The 14,130-nt window shown below is 44.2% G+C and overlaps 1 protein-coding gene across 5 annotated transcripts in view; it reads left to right on the forward strand.

Annotated features, from left to right (window-relative positions):
- SNX25 (sorting nexin 25) overlaps positions 1-14,130 on the forward strand; it is a 421,363-nt gene that overhangs the window by 15,013 nt on the left and 392,220 nt on the right. The window lies entirely within an intron of this gene.

Genomic DNA, 14,130 nt, shown 5'->3' on the forward strand with positions numbered 1-14,130 from the left:
AACAAGCCACACGTCACACATGAATACCTAGGAAAAGGCAGCATCTTACATACTGCAGTGAGAAGTACAACAGCAATACATCCATTGTAAAACTAAACAAGCCAGACTAGTACAGATTAATCCTGCAGTCAATCCTAACAGAAAACCATGTCTTTCGAACACACAGAGCACAGAAAACACCTTTGCCTAGTATGGAATGTCATCACAAACTTACCCCTCCCCCTTTTACAAAACTGTAGTGTGGATTTTAGTCACGGTGGTAACAGCTCTGACGCTCATAGAATTCTGAGTATCAGAGCTGCTACCACCACGGCTGGCGCTAAAAAACGCTGCACAGTTTTGTAAAAGGGGGGATAAAATAGAAATACATAGACAAAGGTTAAATTGAACCAGCAAGAAGCTGGACTCTGCATACAATGCAATACCACAGAAAGAGTGGCACATGTCTCCTAAAGGAATAAATAAATAGAAAATTTTTGTTCTACCTTTGTCTTCTCTGGTTTCTGCTTTCCTCATCTTCTTGTTACTCTCTTCCTTCCATCCACTGTCTGCCATCTCTCTGCCCCTATATGGCATCTTCTCTCCTTCTGTGCCCCTTCCAGAAACTGCATGCTTCCCCCTTCCAGTTCTCCTTTCACCCCCATTGGTCTGGTATCTATCTGTCTCCTCTCCTTCCCCCCTACTAAGTACTGGCATCTCTCCGCTCCCTTCCTCCTGTTCTTCCCTGATCTTCCTTCTGAATTTATTTTCTGCCTTTGTCTAAATTATTTTTTACTATTCGGTCCTCAATTTCCCTCTTTCACTGTGTCTACCTATAGCTTGCCACCTCTTTCCCTCACCCCTTCCAGTAACTAACTCTATCCTCTTCCCTCAATCCTGCATGTGCCCTTTTTTTCTTTCTCCTCCCCACTTCCTTCCAGCATGTGCTCCCCCTTTCCCACACACTTCCATTCAGCAGCTGTCCTTCCTCTCCCCACACTTCCATTCAGTGTCTGTTTCCCTCTCTCTACCCCTTCCATCTACTGTTCACCTTCTATCTCGCCCCTTCCATTCACTGCCCTCTGTGCTCTTTCTATCCAATGTGCACCCTCTCTCTCTCTCTTCCATATGGCATCTTCCCTCTTTCTATGCTCCTTCCATAAACTATCTATCCCGTGCCCCTTCTCTCCTTTGTACATGATTGATTTCAACTCTGTCACCTCTCTGTTTTTCTCTCTCTGTCACCACCCCCTCCCCTATGCTCTGGCATCTCTCTCTTCTCCTTTCTTTCCTTCCCACCTCACGGTCAGGCATCATAGCTTCCCTGATTCCCGGTATCTCTCTCCTTTCCTTTTCTTCCATCTACCCCTCCCCGTCCATGCTCTGACATCTCCTCCTTCCTTTCCCCCTCCCTTTTCCCTTGATCTGGCATACCTTCTTCCTTCCCTCCATGCCCTGGCGTCTCTTCTTCCCTCCAAGCCCTGGCATCTCCTTTCATTCCCTCCAGTTGGGTACAGCAACACTCTCCCCAATTCTCTCCCCCTCTGCTCCCTTTCCTCCTTCTGTCACCCAAGGCCTGGTGTCCTGAACTTCATCGGGCAGCAACAGCATTCACAATTCACTGCTGTTGCCGGCTTCAGGCCTTCCTCTTTGCCGGGTCCTGTCTTCATGAAAACAGGAAGTAGGCAGGATCCGGCAGAGAGGAAGGCCTGAAGCCGGCAACAGCAGCAAATTGTAAAAGCTGCTGCCTGAAAAAGATAATGGCGCCAGGTCTTGGAGCACCGAGGCAGACCGCTTCTCCCCCCCCTCCCAGCTGAACCCCCGCTGACCCTCCTATCTCTCCCCCCCTCAAGTGAACCTTTCTGACCCTCCCAGCGAGAGCAGCAAATCTCCCTCCAGTAGCGTCGGCTGCTTTGTGGCTTTCTCCTACCAATGAAGCGTCACTGATGACATCATCAGTGGCGCGTTAGAGGAAGGAGAAACCCACTCACTTTTCACACACCCACCATCCAAAAATGTCAAACGAAAAAAACTATATGACAACCTAATAGCCACCAAAGCAGCTAAACTGGACAGACAAATCACCATTCTGTTGTCATCGACCACAGACTACAAAACCTTCAAAAAAGAAACTAAAACGCTACTCTTCAAAAAATACATAAAACCTATCTAATACGACCAGTTCCTACCTAAACCCACCTACCCACTCTACACCCTTAATATACTCTAATATGCTTCTAAATACCCAACTAATGCTAAAATGCCTCTATTTACCCAACACTTACCACCTTAATATCTATACAAGTTTTTGGTAATTCTTATTACCCAACATTTTATTACCCAACATTTATCACCTTAAGATCTCTACAACTCTTTGGTAATTCTTATGTAACTCTTATGACATCTCTTATGCTATTCCTGTAAACTTTTATGTAATCTCTGAAAACTTTTATGCAATCCGCCTTGCACCACAAGATATTGGCGGAATAGAAATCACTAATGTAATGTAAATTTAAAAAACCATGGGATAGAAAGCAATGTTCTGTTGTGCTTGTTAAGGCATAAGAATTGCTGCTGCTGGGTCAGACCAGTGGTCCATCGTGCCTAGCAGTCCGCTTCCGCAGCAGCCCTTAGGTCAAAGACCAGTGCCCTGTGTCTAGCCTTACCTGCGTAAGTTCTGGTTTAGCAGGAACTTGTCTAACTTTGTCTTGAATCCCTGAAGGGTGTTTTCCCCTATAACAGCCTCCGGAAGAGCGTTCCAGTTTTCCACCACTCTCTGGGTGAAAAAGAACTTCCTTGTGTTTGTATGGAGTCTATCCCCTTTTAACTTTAGAGAGTGCCCTCTCATTCTTCCTACCTTGGAAAGGGTGAACAACCTGTCTTTATCTACTAAGTCTATTCCCTTCATTATCTTGAATGTTTTAATCATGTCCACTCTGTCTCCTCTTTTCAAGGGAGAAGAGGCCCAGTTTCTCTAATATCTCACTGTACGGCAACTTCTCCAACCCCTTAACCATTTTAGTACCCTTTTGAGTAGTACTGTGTTCTTCATGTACGGCGACCAGTGCTGGACGCAGTATTCCAGGTGGGGACGTACCATGGCCCGGTACAGCGTCATGATAACCTCCGATTTGTTCGTGATCCCCTTCTTAATCATTCCTAGCATTCTGTTTGCCGCCACCATTGTATAATGGAAACTGATTAAAATATAGAAAAAGGAGAATAGGGTTAATTGGCCAGCTCTCTAAATGGAATTAGATGAATAGTGAAGTGCCAAAAGATCTGTATAGGGACTGGTGCTTTTTAACAATTTAGAAATAATTTGGAAATGGTGAGTGATCAGATGAGTGAGGTGATCAGATTTGCAGATGGCAAAAAAATTCAAATTTGTTAGATTGCAAGTGGACATTTTTAAATTGCAGGAGGACATTGGGCAACCTAGAAGACTCAGCATTCGAACAGCAGATGAAATTTAATGTGGATAAGTGAAAAGTCATGCACCTTAGGAAGAATAGCCATATTAGGAGTCACTATCCAAGAAAACATCTATGCTGTCTGGGGAGAAAAAAGGGACCTCCAATTTCTTGTCTGAATAACCCTAAAACATCCTACTGCAACAGAAACTTCTGCCTGAAATTTGAGACATTTCTGAGTCCTTTTTTTTAAAAAAAACCCCAACCCTGAATGGAGCTCCAATGCATTGAGCTTGCAAAACATATGAGCTCTTAACTGAAACCCCAGAATTCATTGAGCCAAGGTTGAAGGAGGCCTCTTTGAACACAATTTATGAATTAATTATAAATTATACTAATCCCCCCCTTTTACAAAACCGCAATAGCGTTTTTTAGCGCAGGCCAGTGTGCTGAATGCTCTGTGCTGCTCCTGACACTCAGAGTTCCTATTAATGTTGGGAGCAGAGCATTCTGTGTGCCAGCCTGCGCTAAAAAAACTGCTATCATGGTTTTGTTAAGGGGGGTTGGGTAAATGTTTAAACAGTTGCAAAGTACCATATATGCTCGAATATAAACCATCCCGAATATAAACCAAGGTAACCTTTTTTCACCCAATAAAGGAGAAAACTAGGTTGACTCAAATATAAACTAGGGGTGTGTGTGTAATAGTCAAGTGTAGTTTATTTATTCAGTTATTTAGTCTGTCCTCCCAAAGGAGCCCAGAATGGGTTACAAAGTATATCCACAATATAATCGAGACAGGACAGAGATGACATAGACATGACAATAAAACATATGCACTAAGCAGCATCTGATGAGATTAGGTGGTGTAGGTGTGTTGATTCTGGCATTTCTGGGTGCATGTTCTTAAGGCACTAGGTTTGTGAAGAGGAAGGTTTTCATGGCTTTCCTGAAGCTTCAAAGTCCATCTAGTGTTCTAACAGATGGGGGGATGGTGTGCCATAGTCTGGGTATGAAGTGTGAGTAAGAGCGTTTGCAGACTGTTTCAGTTTTGAGGGAATAGCTGGAAGGGTATGGTCAGCCATTTTTATTCTTGAGATCTCAGTGGTCACTTTGGGAAGTAGATTTGTAGTTTAGTTTTCATGTAGTGCGAAATCGTTTCATGGAAGGTTTTGAAAGCAAGGACCAGGGCCTTGAAGGCGCAGCGTTTTTGCTCTGCACCCTGTTCTCTGCTTCTCTGCATCAAGCCCCCTTGCTCACTCCCTGCCCTGCCAATCTCTGCACCCAGCCCCCTCCCTCCCTGCCAGGTTCTGTCCCCTCTCCCAATGACTTGCAAGCCTCCACTGGGCCTGCCGTGAGACCTGGTAGCTGGGACAAGAGGGATCCCTTCCACCTCCTGTCCCAGCTGATTCTAATAATTTTTATCTCCCTCCCACCCACCCCACCTCCCGCATACCTTTAGTAGCCCTGGTGGTCTAGCTGTGAACCGTGGCAGTAGTGACCTTCCTTCGCTCAAGCCCATGCAGAGCTGCTAGCTGATTGGCTGCTGTGAACTTGCAGCAGCCAGTCAACTTCCAGCTCTTCGTGGGTTGGAGTGAAGGAAGGTCACTTCCGCCACGGTTCACAGCTGGATCACAAGGATACTAAAAGTATGCAGGGGAGGTAGGAGGGAGGTAAAATTATTAGAATCAGCTGGGAGAGGAGGTGGGAGAGATCCCGTCTGTCACAGCCACCGCTGGACCACCAGGTCTCACAGCAGGCCCAGCAGAGGCCTGCAACAGTTTCGAGACCCCCATTTTTGGACCCAAAAATCTTAGTTTATATTCAAGTATATATGGTAGCCAACAAGATGAGAAAAAGAGAATAAAACAAAGGTACAGAGATGGGCAACCAAAATGATTTAAGGATATGGAATTACTCTTACATGAGGAAAGTTTACAAGTTTGTTAAAAATTTGATATCCCACCAAATCAGGCTTCAAGGTGGTTTACATGTTAAAACAAAGGGAGAAACATAAAAATAAACAAACAAGCACATTATGAATATATACACAAATCATGCAGACTAGGACAGGAACAAAAGGAAAGGGGGAAGAACTACAATATTTGGATAGAAAAACGAGGAGGAGAATGAAAGGGCAGGGAGACTTAAAGGCCGGCACAGATGCCAGTAAAAAATATGTACAACATCCTTAAAAGGACGATCATAGCGCAAAAGTGTCTTTGAAGAAGAATGTTTTTAGATTTGATGTGAAGGTGTTTAGTGAAGTACTTTCTCTTAGGTAGTTTGGGGCTGAGTTCCACAACATATGAGCAGACACAGAGAAAATGTTAGTGCGCATAGTGTTAATGTGTCTTAGAGATGGGACTGAAAGCAAATTTTGATTAATTGATTGGAAGGAATGTTGAGAAGAATGTGGAATTAGTCTATTAATGAATTCTGGACCAGAGGCTTTAGCTTTGTAAGTCAGTAACATAACTTTGTAAATAATGCAGTGTTCTACTGTTAATCAGTAAGGGAGTAACATGATCAAACTTTCGCATATTGGTTATAATTTTAATGGAAGAGTTCTGAACAATTTGTAAGCATCTAATTTATTTCTTGGTTATTCCTTTATATAGAGCGTTACAGTAGTCGATGCAAGATATTACTAACGAATGAATGAGAATGTTAAGTGAAGAGGAATCTAGCAGTTTGGCGAGTGAACGTATCATCCGCAAACGATGAAAGCATTTCTGAATGACTGAGCCAATCTGTTCATGATATAATTTTCCGTCAAAGATTACTCCCAATAGTTTAAAAGGCCTTAGTTTCTTAAATACCTTCATATGTATTCTGGCCAGTCTGATGGCTTTGCCTGCTTTTAGTTGATCTTGCTATATCCTCATGAGCACAATCTTATAAAATTGGACTAAGATATACCTAATTTCATTTCTTTTGGATTTGTTTTCTGTTAGCCAGCTCCTAGCACCTCCCCTTCCCCCTTTTTAGTTTATTGATGTATGTTAAAACTTCAATAAAAAAAATTTCAGTATATAAAAATAAAAAGAATAAATGAACAGAGGGAATTTTGTCATCACATGAGCTCCTCTCACCAGGATCAGCTGTTTGCTCTTAATAATTACATGGACAGATTTCCTCCCCCTCCAACCCTTCCATCTCTGAGGGAGGCCAAGGAATAACAACCAGACACGAGTTGAAGTTTAAAACATAAAGGCTAAGTGACAGAGTCCAACCTAAGGATCTCCCTGAACCACAGGTGACAGATCATTTTGTTAGCTTCATGACATTTCATTTATTATTATTCATATGTAAGTTAGTACATCTTTCAATTACAATACAATTACTTCATTAAGATCAAATGATAAATTGCATATGACTTCATTTTGCCACTAAGTCCGTATTTGGTTAGTTGGTCATATGATTCCTTGTCAATCTTACTTCATTAGTAATTTCCCCTAACATTAGCAATACCATAATGACTTAATCAGGCACAATTTAGTTTCACTTGTCAGCACTGGGGGTGGGGGGTTACATCTGGACTATCTGAGATCATCTTCTATTTCAATGCATTGGGCATCTTATAACTACGTTTTAGTGACTTGTTCCCTGTTCTAAGACTTAGGTTTCAGATCAGTAAACATGACACTTCCTCTGTTCTAGCAAACAACAAATGCAAAAGGTCACCAAACTTTTCAATATAGGCTTCTTCAGCTAAACATTAGTTCTTATCTCATGGACCTCAGTAGTGCCACTACATGCTATTATACTTTAGGCATGTAGGACCCCTGATCGTCATTGGTCCTATGTAGTTTTAGTCATTTTTAAAGTAATTTTGTTTTAAATTTATATTCTATTAGAAAGCATATAACTTATCTTTTAGCTACGCGGGTGGGGGTACGCACTCCGACGTAGACTACGTTTCGCCCTTTCGGGCTGTATCAAGGAATCCCCCTGCAAAAAATTCAAAATAATAAGATATGTAGTTGTAATACCATTCTGCTGTAATATATTGCATTTAAATAGTTTTTTAACATAATTCTAAGTTACCTCAAATATTCCAGCTCATGCTCCCCGCGTCAGGTTTAAAGACAGGAAACATGGCCGCGGCGTTCACACCTTTAAATCTCCTAACTATTCCCAAACGTGATGACATCAGACTTAGCGTAAGAAACGCCCCCCTATTCTTTTTTAGCCTCATATTAAAGTCGTCCATTCTATTTCGGCATTCAAGCCAGTGGGAATCACTGAATTTAAGGAAAAAATCCATTTTTGCTCCCTATAGTTTAATTTACTCTTAGAGTCGCCACCCTCCCACCCCACATGAACCTGATCTATAACCCTCCATCTTAGATCCGTAATATTATGTTTATTATCCCTCCAATGTTGTACTAGAGGTGCCTCAACATTACCAGTATTTATGCGAGACTTGTGCTCGGTCAAGCGGACACTAATCTTCCGACTAGTCCTCCCGATATAAAGGAGTTGACATGGGCATTGAATCATATATACAACCATAGAGCTCTGACAAGAGGTGTTAGAGAATGCATGATATATTTTATTCGTCCCTGGATGTCTCCAGGAAGGACCAGTAATGGCGTATTCACACCATTGGCAGTCATTACATATTGAATGCTCAAACACAGAAGATTTATCTCGTGTTTTAATTTCAAACTTATGATGAGATAAAATCTCTCCTAAAGTTCTCCCTCTCCTATAGGAGGCAATAGGGTAGTTTTGAAACTGAGAATCAAGTTTAAGTATTGGCCAGTGACGTTTTACAATCTCAAAGAAAGCAGTACTCAAGGTAGTAAAAGGAAGCACCATAATAATACGGTCTTCCTGAGTTTCAATCTGTTGATCACTTTTATCCATAAGTAAAAGGGCCCGTTGTGCATATTTAGCTCTTAAGTAAGCTTTACGAATAGCTTTTTTGGGATAGCCCCTTTTAAGGAAACGGTCACTTAATATCTTAGACTGCTTCTCAAACTCCTCCTGATATGAACAAAGCTTTCGAATTCGCAGAAATTGACTGGTAGGAATATTAAATTTTAGGAAATATGGATGAAAACTAGTAAAGTGGAGAAAATGATTTTTGTCCACTTCTTTCCTATACAAGGTAGTGTATAATTGATGATTTATATCTCTCATTATTCGTATATCCAAAAATGGAATATTATCACAATGATGGGTCATAGTAAAAGATAAATGGGGGTTAAGTGAGTTAAGCCAGCTCAAAAAAACTTTCAATTCGGATTCGGATCCATCCCAAAAAATCAGAATATCGTCAAGATATCTCTTCCACAGAAGGACATGTTTAAAATTTTGAGCAGGGTACACTTGTTGTTGTTCAAATTTTTCCACATAGAGGCTTGCCACAGAGGGTGCCAGAGTCGCTCCCATCGCGACACCCTGTATTTGATTGTAGAATTCTCCCTTATACCAGAAAAAATTCTGGTTTATCACCAGACGAGCAAGTTTCATTAACCAGTCCTTATTGAAGCGACCCAAGTCTTTCCGTGTAAGAACCTCCTGTATAACTTCCAAAGCAGCATCCTGAGGGATACAGGTATAGAGGGAAGAAACATCTAAGGTCACAAAAAACGTGACCTTCCCAATATCTCTCATTTCTTCCAGGATCCGTAATAGATGGGCTGAATCCCTTATATATGAAGCAATATTCAAAACTTCAGGTCTCAAGAAATGATCAATAAATTTTGACAGGGGCTCCAACACCGAAAATTTAGTAGAAACAATTGGGCGGCCTGGAGGGGACTGGAGCCTTTTGTGAACTTTAGGGAGCATATAGATTTTAGGAGTTACCGGGTGAGTCTCAGTAAGAAAAACCGATTCCTTCTGGGTAATAAATTTATTCTGAAGACCTTCTTTAACGAGTTGTTCAATAGCTAATTTCAAATCTTCCGTCGGATCCCTAGATAGCTTCTGATAAGCTTTCTCGTCTGCTAGTTGTCGGCAGACCTCAGAATGATAGGATTCTCTATCCTGTATAGTAATCGCTCCGCCCTTATCAGCTCTCATGATCATAATATTGGTATTATCTTGAAGCTCTCTCAGCGCTGTCGCCAAATTCTTGGTAAGATTATACAGTGGTGCCTCACACAACGAACTTAATTGGTTCCAGGAGCAAGTTTGTTATGCGAAACGTTCGTTATGTGAAACGCGTTTTCCCATAAGAATACATGTAAAAAAAAATAATTCGTTCTGCAGCATAAAATATGCTAAGATGACATAAAAAAAGATACATTTTTGGTTATTATTTTTATTTAGATACATAAGTAGAGTCTAATTTTACAGTGAGAGAGGGCAGAGTCTCAGCGGCAAAAACTGGGACTTAACTGTTCATTTTTTTTTTTTTCTACCGTGTTTCCCCGATGATAAGGCAGGGCCATCAAATAAGACAGCCCCCCCTTTTTAGAAAAAAATGTAAAATAAGGCACCCCCCCGCAAATAAGCCACCCACCGATACCTGCGCTTACCCGAATCGGGTGGTACGGTGGGTGACTCCGTGTGGTCCCTGGCACCCCCGACACGATCGGGGCAAGAGGGAGCTCAAGCCCTCTTGCCCCCCCGACTCCCCGACACGATCGGGGCAAGAGGGAGCCCAAGCCCTCTTGCCCCCCGACTCCCCGACACGATCGGGGCAAGAGGGAGCCCAAGCCCTCTTGCCCCCCCGACTCCCCGACACGATCGGGGCAAGAGGGAGCCCAAGCCCTCTTGCCCCCCGACTCCCCGACACGATCGGGGCAAGAGGGAGCCCAAGCCCTCTTGCCCCCCCGACTCCCCGACACGATCGGGGCAAGAGGGAGCCCAAGCCCTCTTGCCCCCCCGACTCCCCGACACGATCGGGGCAAGAGGGAGCCCAAGCCCTCTTGCCCCGCCGATTCCCCAACTCCCCGACAATATCGGGCCAGAAGGGAGCCCAAGTCCTCCTGGCCACGGCGACCCCCTAACCCCACCCTGCACTACATTACGGACAGGAGGGATCCCAGGCCCTCCTGCCCTCGACGCAAACCCCTCCTCCCCCCAACGACCGTCCCCCCCAAGAACCTCCGACCGCCCCCCCAGCCGACCCGCGACCCCCCTGGCCGACCCCCACGACACCCCCAACCCCCTTCCCCGTACCTTTCTGTAGTTGGCCGGACAGACGGGAGCCAAACCCGCCTGTCCGGCAGGCAGCCAACGACGGAATGAGGCCGGATTGGCCCATCCGTCCCAAAGCTCCGCCTACTGGTGGGGCCTAAGGCGCCTGGGCCAATCAGAATAGGCCCGGGAGCCTTAGGTCCCTCCTGGGGGCAGGGCCTGAGGCACATGGTCGGGTTGGGCCCATGTGCCTCAGGCCCCGCCCCCAGGAGGGACCTAAGGCTCCCGGGCCTATTCTGATTGGCCCAGGCGCCTTAGGCCCCACCAGTAGGCGGAGCTTTGGGACGGATGGGCCAATCCGGCCTCATTCCGTCGTTGGCTGCCTGCCGGACAGGCGGGTTTGGCTCCCGTCTGTCCGGCCAACTACAGAAAGGTACGGGGAAGGGGGTTGGGGGTGTCGTGGGGGTCGGCCAGGGGGGTCGCGGGTCGGCTGGGGGGCGGTCGGAGGTTCTTGGGGGGGGCGGTCGTTGGGGGGAGGGGGGGTTTGCGTCGAGGGCAGGAGGGCCTGGGATCCCTCCTGCCCGTAATGTAGTGCAGGGTGGGGTTAGGGGGTCGCCGTGGCCAGGAGGACTTGGGCTCCCTCCTGGCCCGATCGTGTCGGGGAGTCGGGGGGGCAAGAGGGCTTGGGCTCCCTCTTGCCCCGATCGTGTCGGGGAGTCGGGGGGGCAAGAGGGCTTGAGCTCCCTCTTGCCCCGATCGTGTCGGGGGGGCAAGAGGGCTTGGGCTCCCTCTTGCCCCGATCGTGTCGGGGAGTCGGGGGGGCAAGAGGGCTTGAGCTCCCTCTTGCCCCGATCGTGTCGGGGAGTCGGGGGGGCAAGAGGGCTTGGGCTCCCTCTTGCCCCGATCGTGTCGGGGAGTCGGGGGGGCAAGAGGGCTTGAGCTCCCTCTTGCCCCGATCGTGTCGGGGAGTCGGGGGGGGGGGGGCAAGAGGGAGCCAGGCGGAGAGAGGGCAGTTAAGGATGCAGCTCGGGCGACTTCGTTGTGTGAAACGAAGTTCGTTGTACGAATCAAGACATAAAGTTCGTTGTGCGCAGCGTTCGCTGTGCGAGGCGTCCGTTATGCGAGGCACCACTGTATTTCTTTTTTTGAGAGTAATATTGTCGTTCTAAAGTTTCAAGATCCTGCAATACAAGATCTCTAAAAGTGAGTAAGAAAGGTTTAGGAGCTTCACTCGGACACCATTTTGACGGTCTCTTCAAAATCGACATATCGATATTACAGGGATGTTCCTCAAAAAATATCTTCAATTGAAGCTTTCTAAAGAGCCGGAAGAAGGCAATTCTCATTTTAAAAGGATTGTAATCAACTGTAGGGACAAATCCCAATCCAAATTGTAGCACCTGTGTTTGAATGTCCGAAAGAGAAAAGGACGAAATATTCATAATCAGTGCTTCTGATATTGTTTCGATCGTAGATTTGGACCTATCTGGTCCCGAGGTTTCTGGGGTAATTTCCCCCTCCCTTTGGATATCTCGTTTGTTTTTAGAGACGAAGTCGAGTAATCATCAGTGCTTGACTGGATACTAGAGCCTCCAGTTGTTTCTCCACTACTGCCTTCTGAGCTGGCTGAAGATCCATCAAAAGCTACCTTCCTGGCATTAGCAACATTTGTAGCAGATCGCAAAGTACCTCTATTTTTGTTTCCCATAGGTTTCTTCATCCAAGAATAAACCCTATCATATTTATAGTCACGCTCATCTCTTTGGAACTTTTTGATTTTATTAGCTCTCAATGACTCCTTAAAATTAGAGATCATCTCATCTAGATTCTTGCGTTTTAATGTTAACTCTTCATCAGCTTGTTGTTCTTGTAGGATCATACTCTCTATATGTTTAATCTGCTCACGAAGCTCATTTTCCACATTTGAAGTGGTTTCAATAAGTAAGATCATCAAATCTCGACTACAACGATTGAGAATTCCAGTCCATTTATCCATGAACAATTTGTCCATAGTAAAAGTTTTGGGTTCTTTTAAAATACGAAGACCCCTCGGGATCATACTCTTGCGAAGATATTGTACAAGTGTACTTTCGTGCAATTCAGCACGAATTAGTCTTTTCCAGACATTCTCCAAATCGGCCCAGGAACTAGTCATCACTATTTCTCCCCCATCCTCCAACAGACATGGTCTTAATAAAATCTGTTGGAACTGTTCTTCGGAGTAACCTTCAAAGTTAGTTTTATATTGAGCCATATTCTTTTATCAATACAAATTTGCTGTGGCTACAGTATTCTTAGAACCTTCCAAATTCACATACAGCAAACAACAAATGCAAAAGGTCACCAAACTTTTCAATATAGGCTTCTTCAGCTAAACATTAGTTCTTATCTCATGGACCTCAGTAGTGCCACTACATGCTATTATACTTTAGGCATGTAGGACCCCTGATCGTCATTGGTCCTATGTAGTTTTAGTCATTTTTAAAGTAATTTTGTTTTAAATTTATATTCTATTAGAAAGCATATAACTTATCTTTTAGCTACGCGGGTGGGGGTACGCACTCCGACGTAGACTACGTTTCGCCCTTTCGGGCTGTATCAAGGAATCCCCCTGCAAAAAATTCAAAATAATAAGATATGTAGTTGTAATACCATTCTGCTGTAATATATTGCATTTAAATAGTTTTTTAACATAATTCTAAGTTACCTCAAATATTCCAGCTCATGCTCCCCGCGTCAGGTTTAAAGACAGGAAACATGGCCGCGGCGTTCACACCTTTAAATCTCCTAACTATTCCCAAACGTAATGACATCAGACTTAGCGTAAGAAACGCCCCCCCTATTCTTTTTTAGCCTCATATTAAAGTCGTCCATTCTATTTCGGCATTCAAGCCAGTGGGAATCACTGAATTTAAGGAAAAAATCCATTTTTGCTCCCTATAGTTTAATTTACTCTTAGAGTCCTCTGTTCTGTCACTGGGACCCTTCTAATACCCAATCATATAGGAAGTAGCAGCTGGGACAAATATCTATTTTAAAACTTTGATTAAGTAATACTTGCCAGTAACACTTGAAGCTTTTTTCTCTTTCAGTTTCATCTTTTATCCATATTGATGGGTTTCTTCAGGTATCTCAGACAAGGGTTGTCTCACACATATTGGGTATGGACCCCCCTACATCCTGCTTAATACTGCTAGTCCCATCCCATTTGGCCAACTTCTGGAACTACAGTATCCTTCATCTCCTGGCCATTACTAGCCTACTGCTGCAAATAACAGCTGAGGGGTTAAGCTTAATTGATCTCCCATGGAGCCAATATTCTCAAGAATAACATATAAAATGTTTTAAGGACATAGAGAGTTCTGTCAGGAAAAAGATTTGCTCATGAATGTCCTTAAACATTTTTTAATTTTTGGGTGATCCTATCATTTATAGAGAGTGGTGATTTTCAACTCTATACCCCCTCTAAAACCTGGAAAAAACTAAGACCTTTCCTATCTTAAGGCTTTAAGAGTATTTCTCAGTCTTTCCTCAGTAAAAACAAACAAATGCTTGTTAAAATAGTCCACTTTTTCTTCAGCCTCAATTTCTCCTGTTAACCTTTGAGTTGCACATTTGTACTGTCACCTTAAACCAG

This window comes from Geotrypetes seraphini, chromosome 1 (genome assembly GCF_902459505.1).
Source record: "Geotrypetes seraphini chromosome 1, aGeoSer1.1, whole genome shotgun sequence".
In the NCBI taxonomy this organism is placed as follows: domain Eukaryota; kingdom Metazoa; phylum Chordata; class Amphibia; order Gymnophiona; family Dermophiidae; genus Geotrypetes; species Geotrypetes seraphini.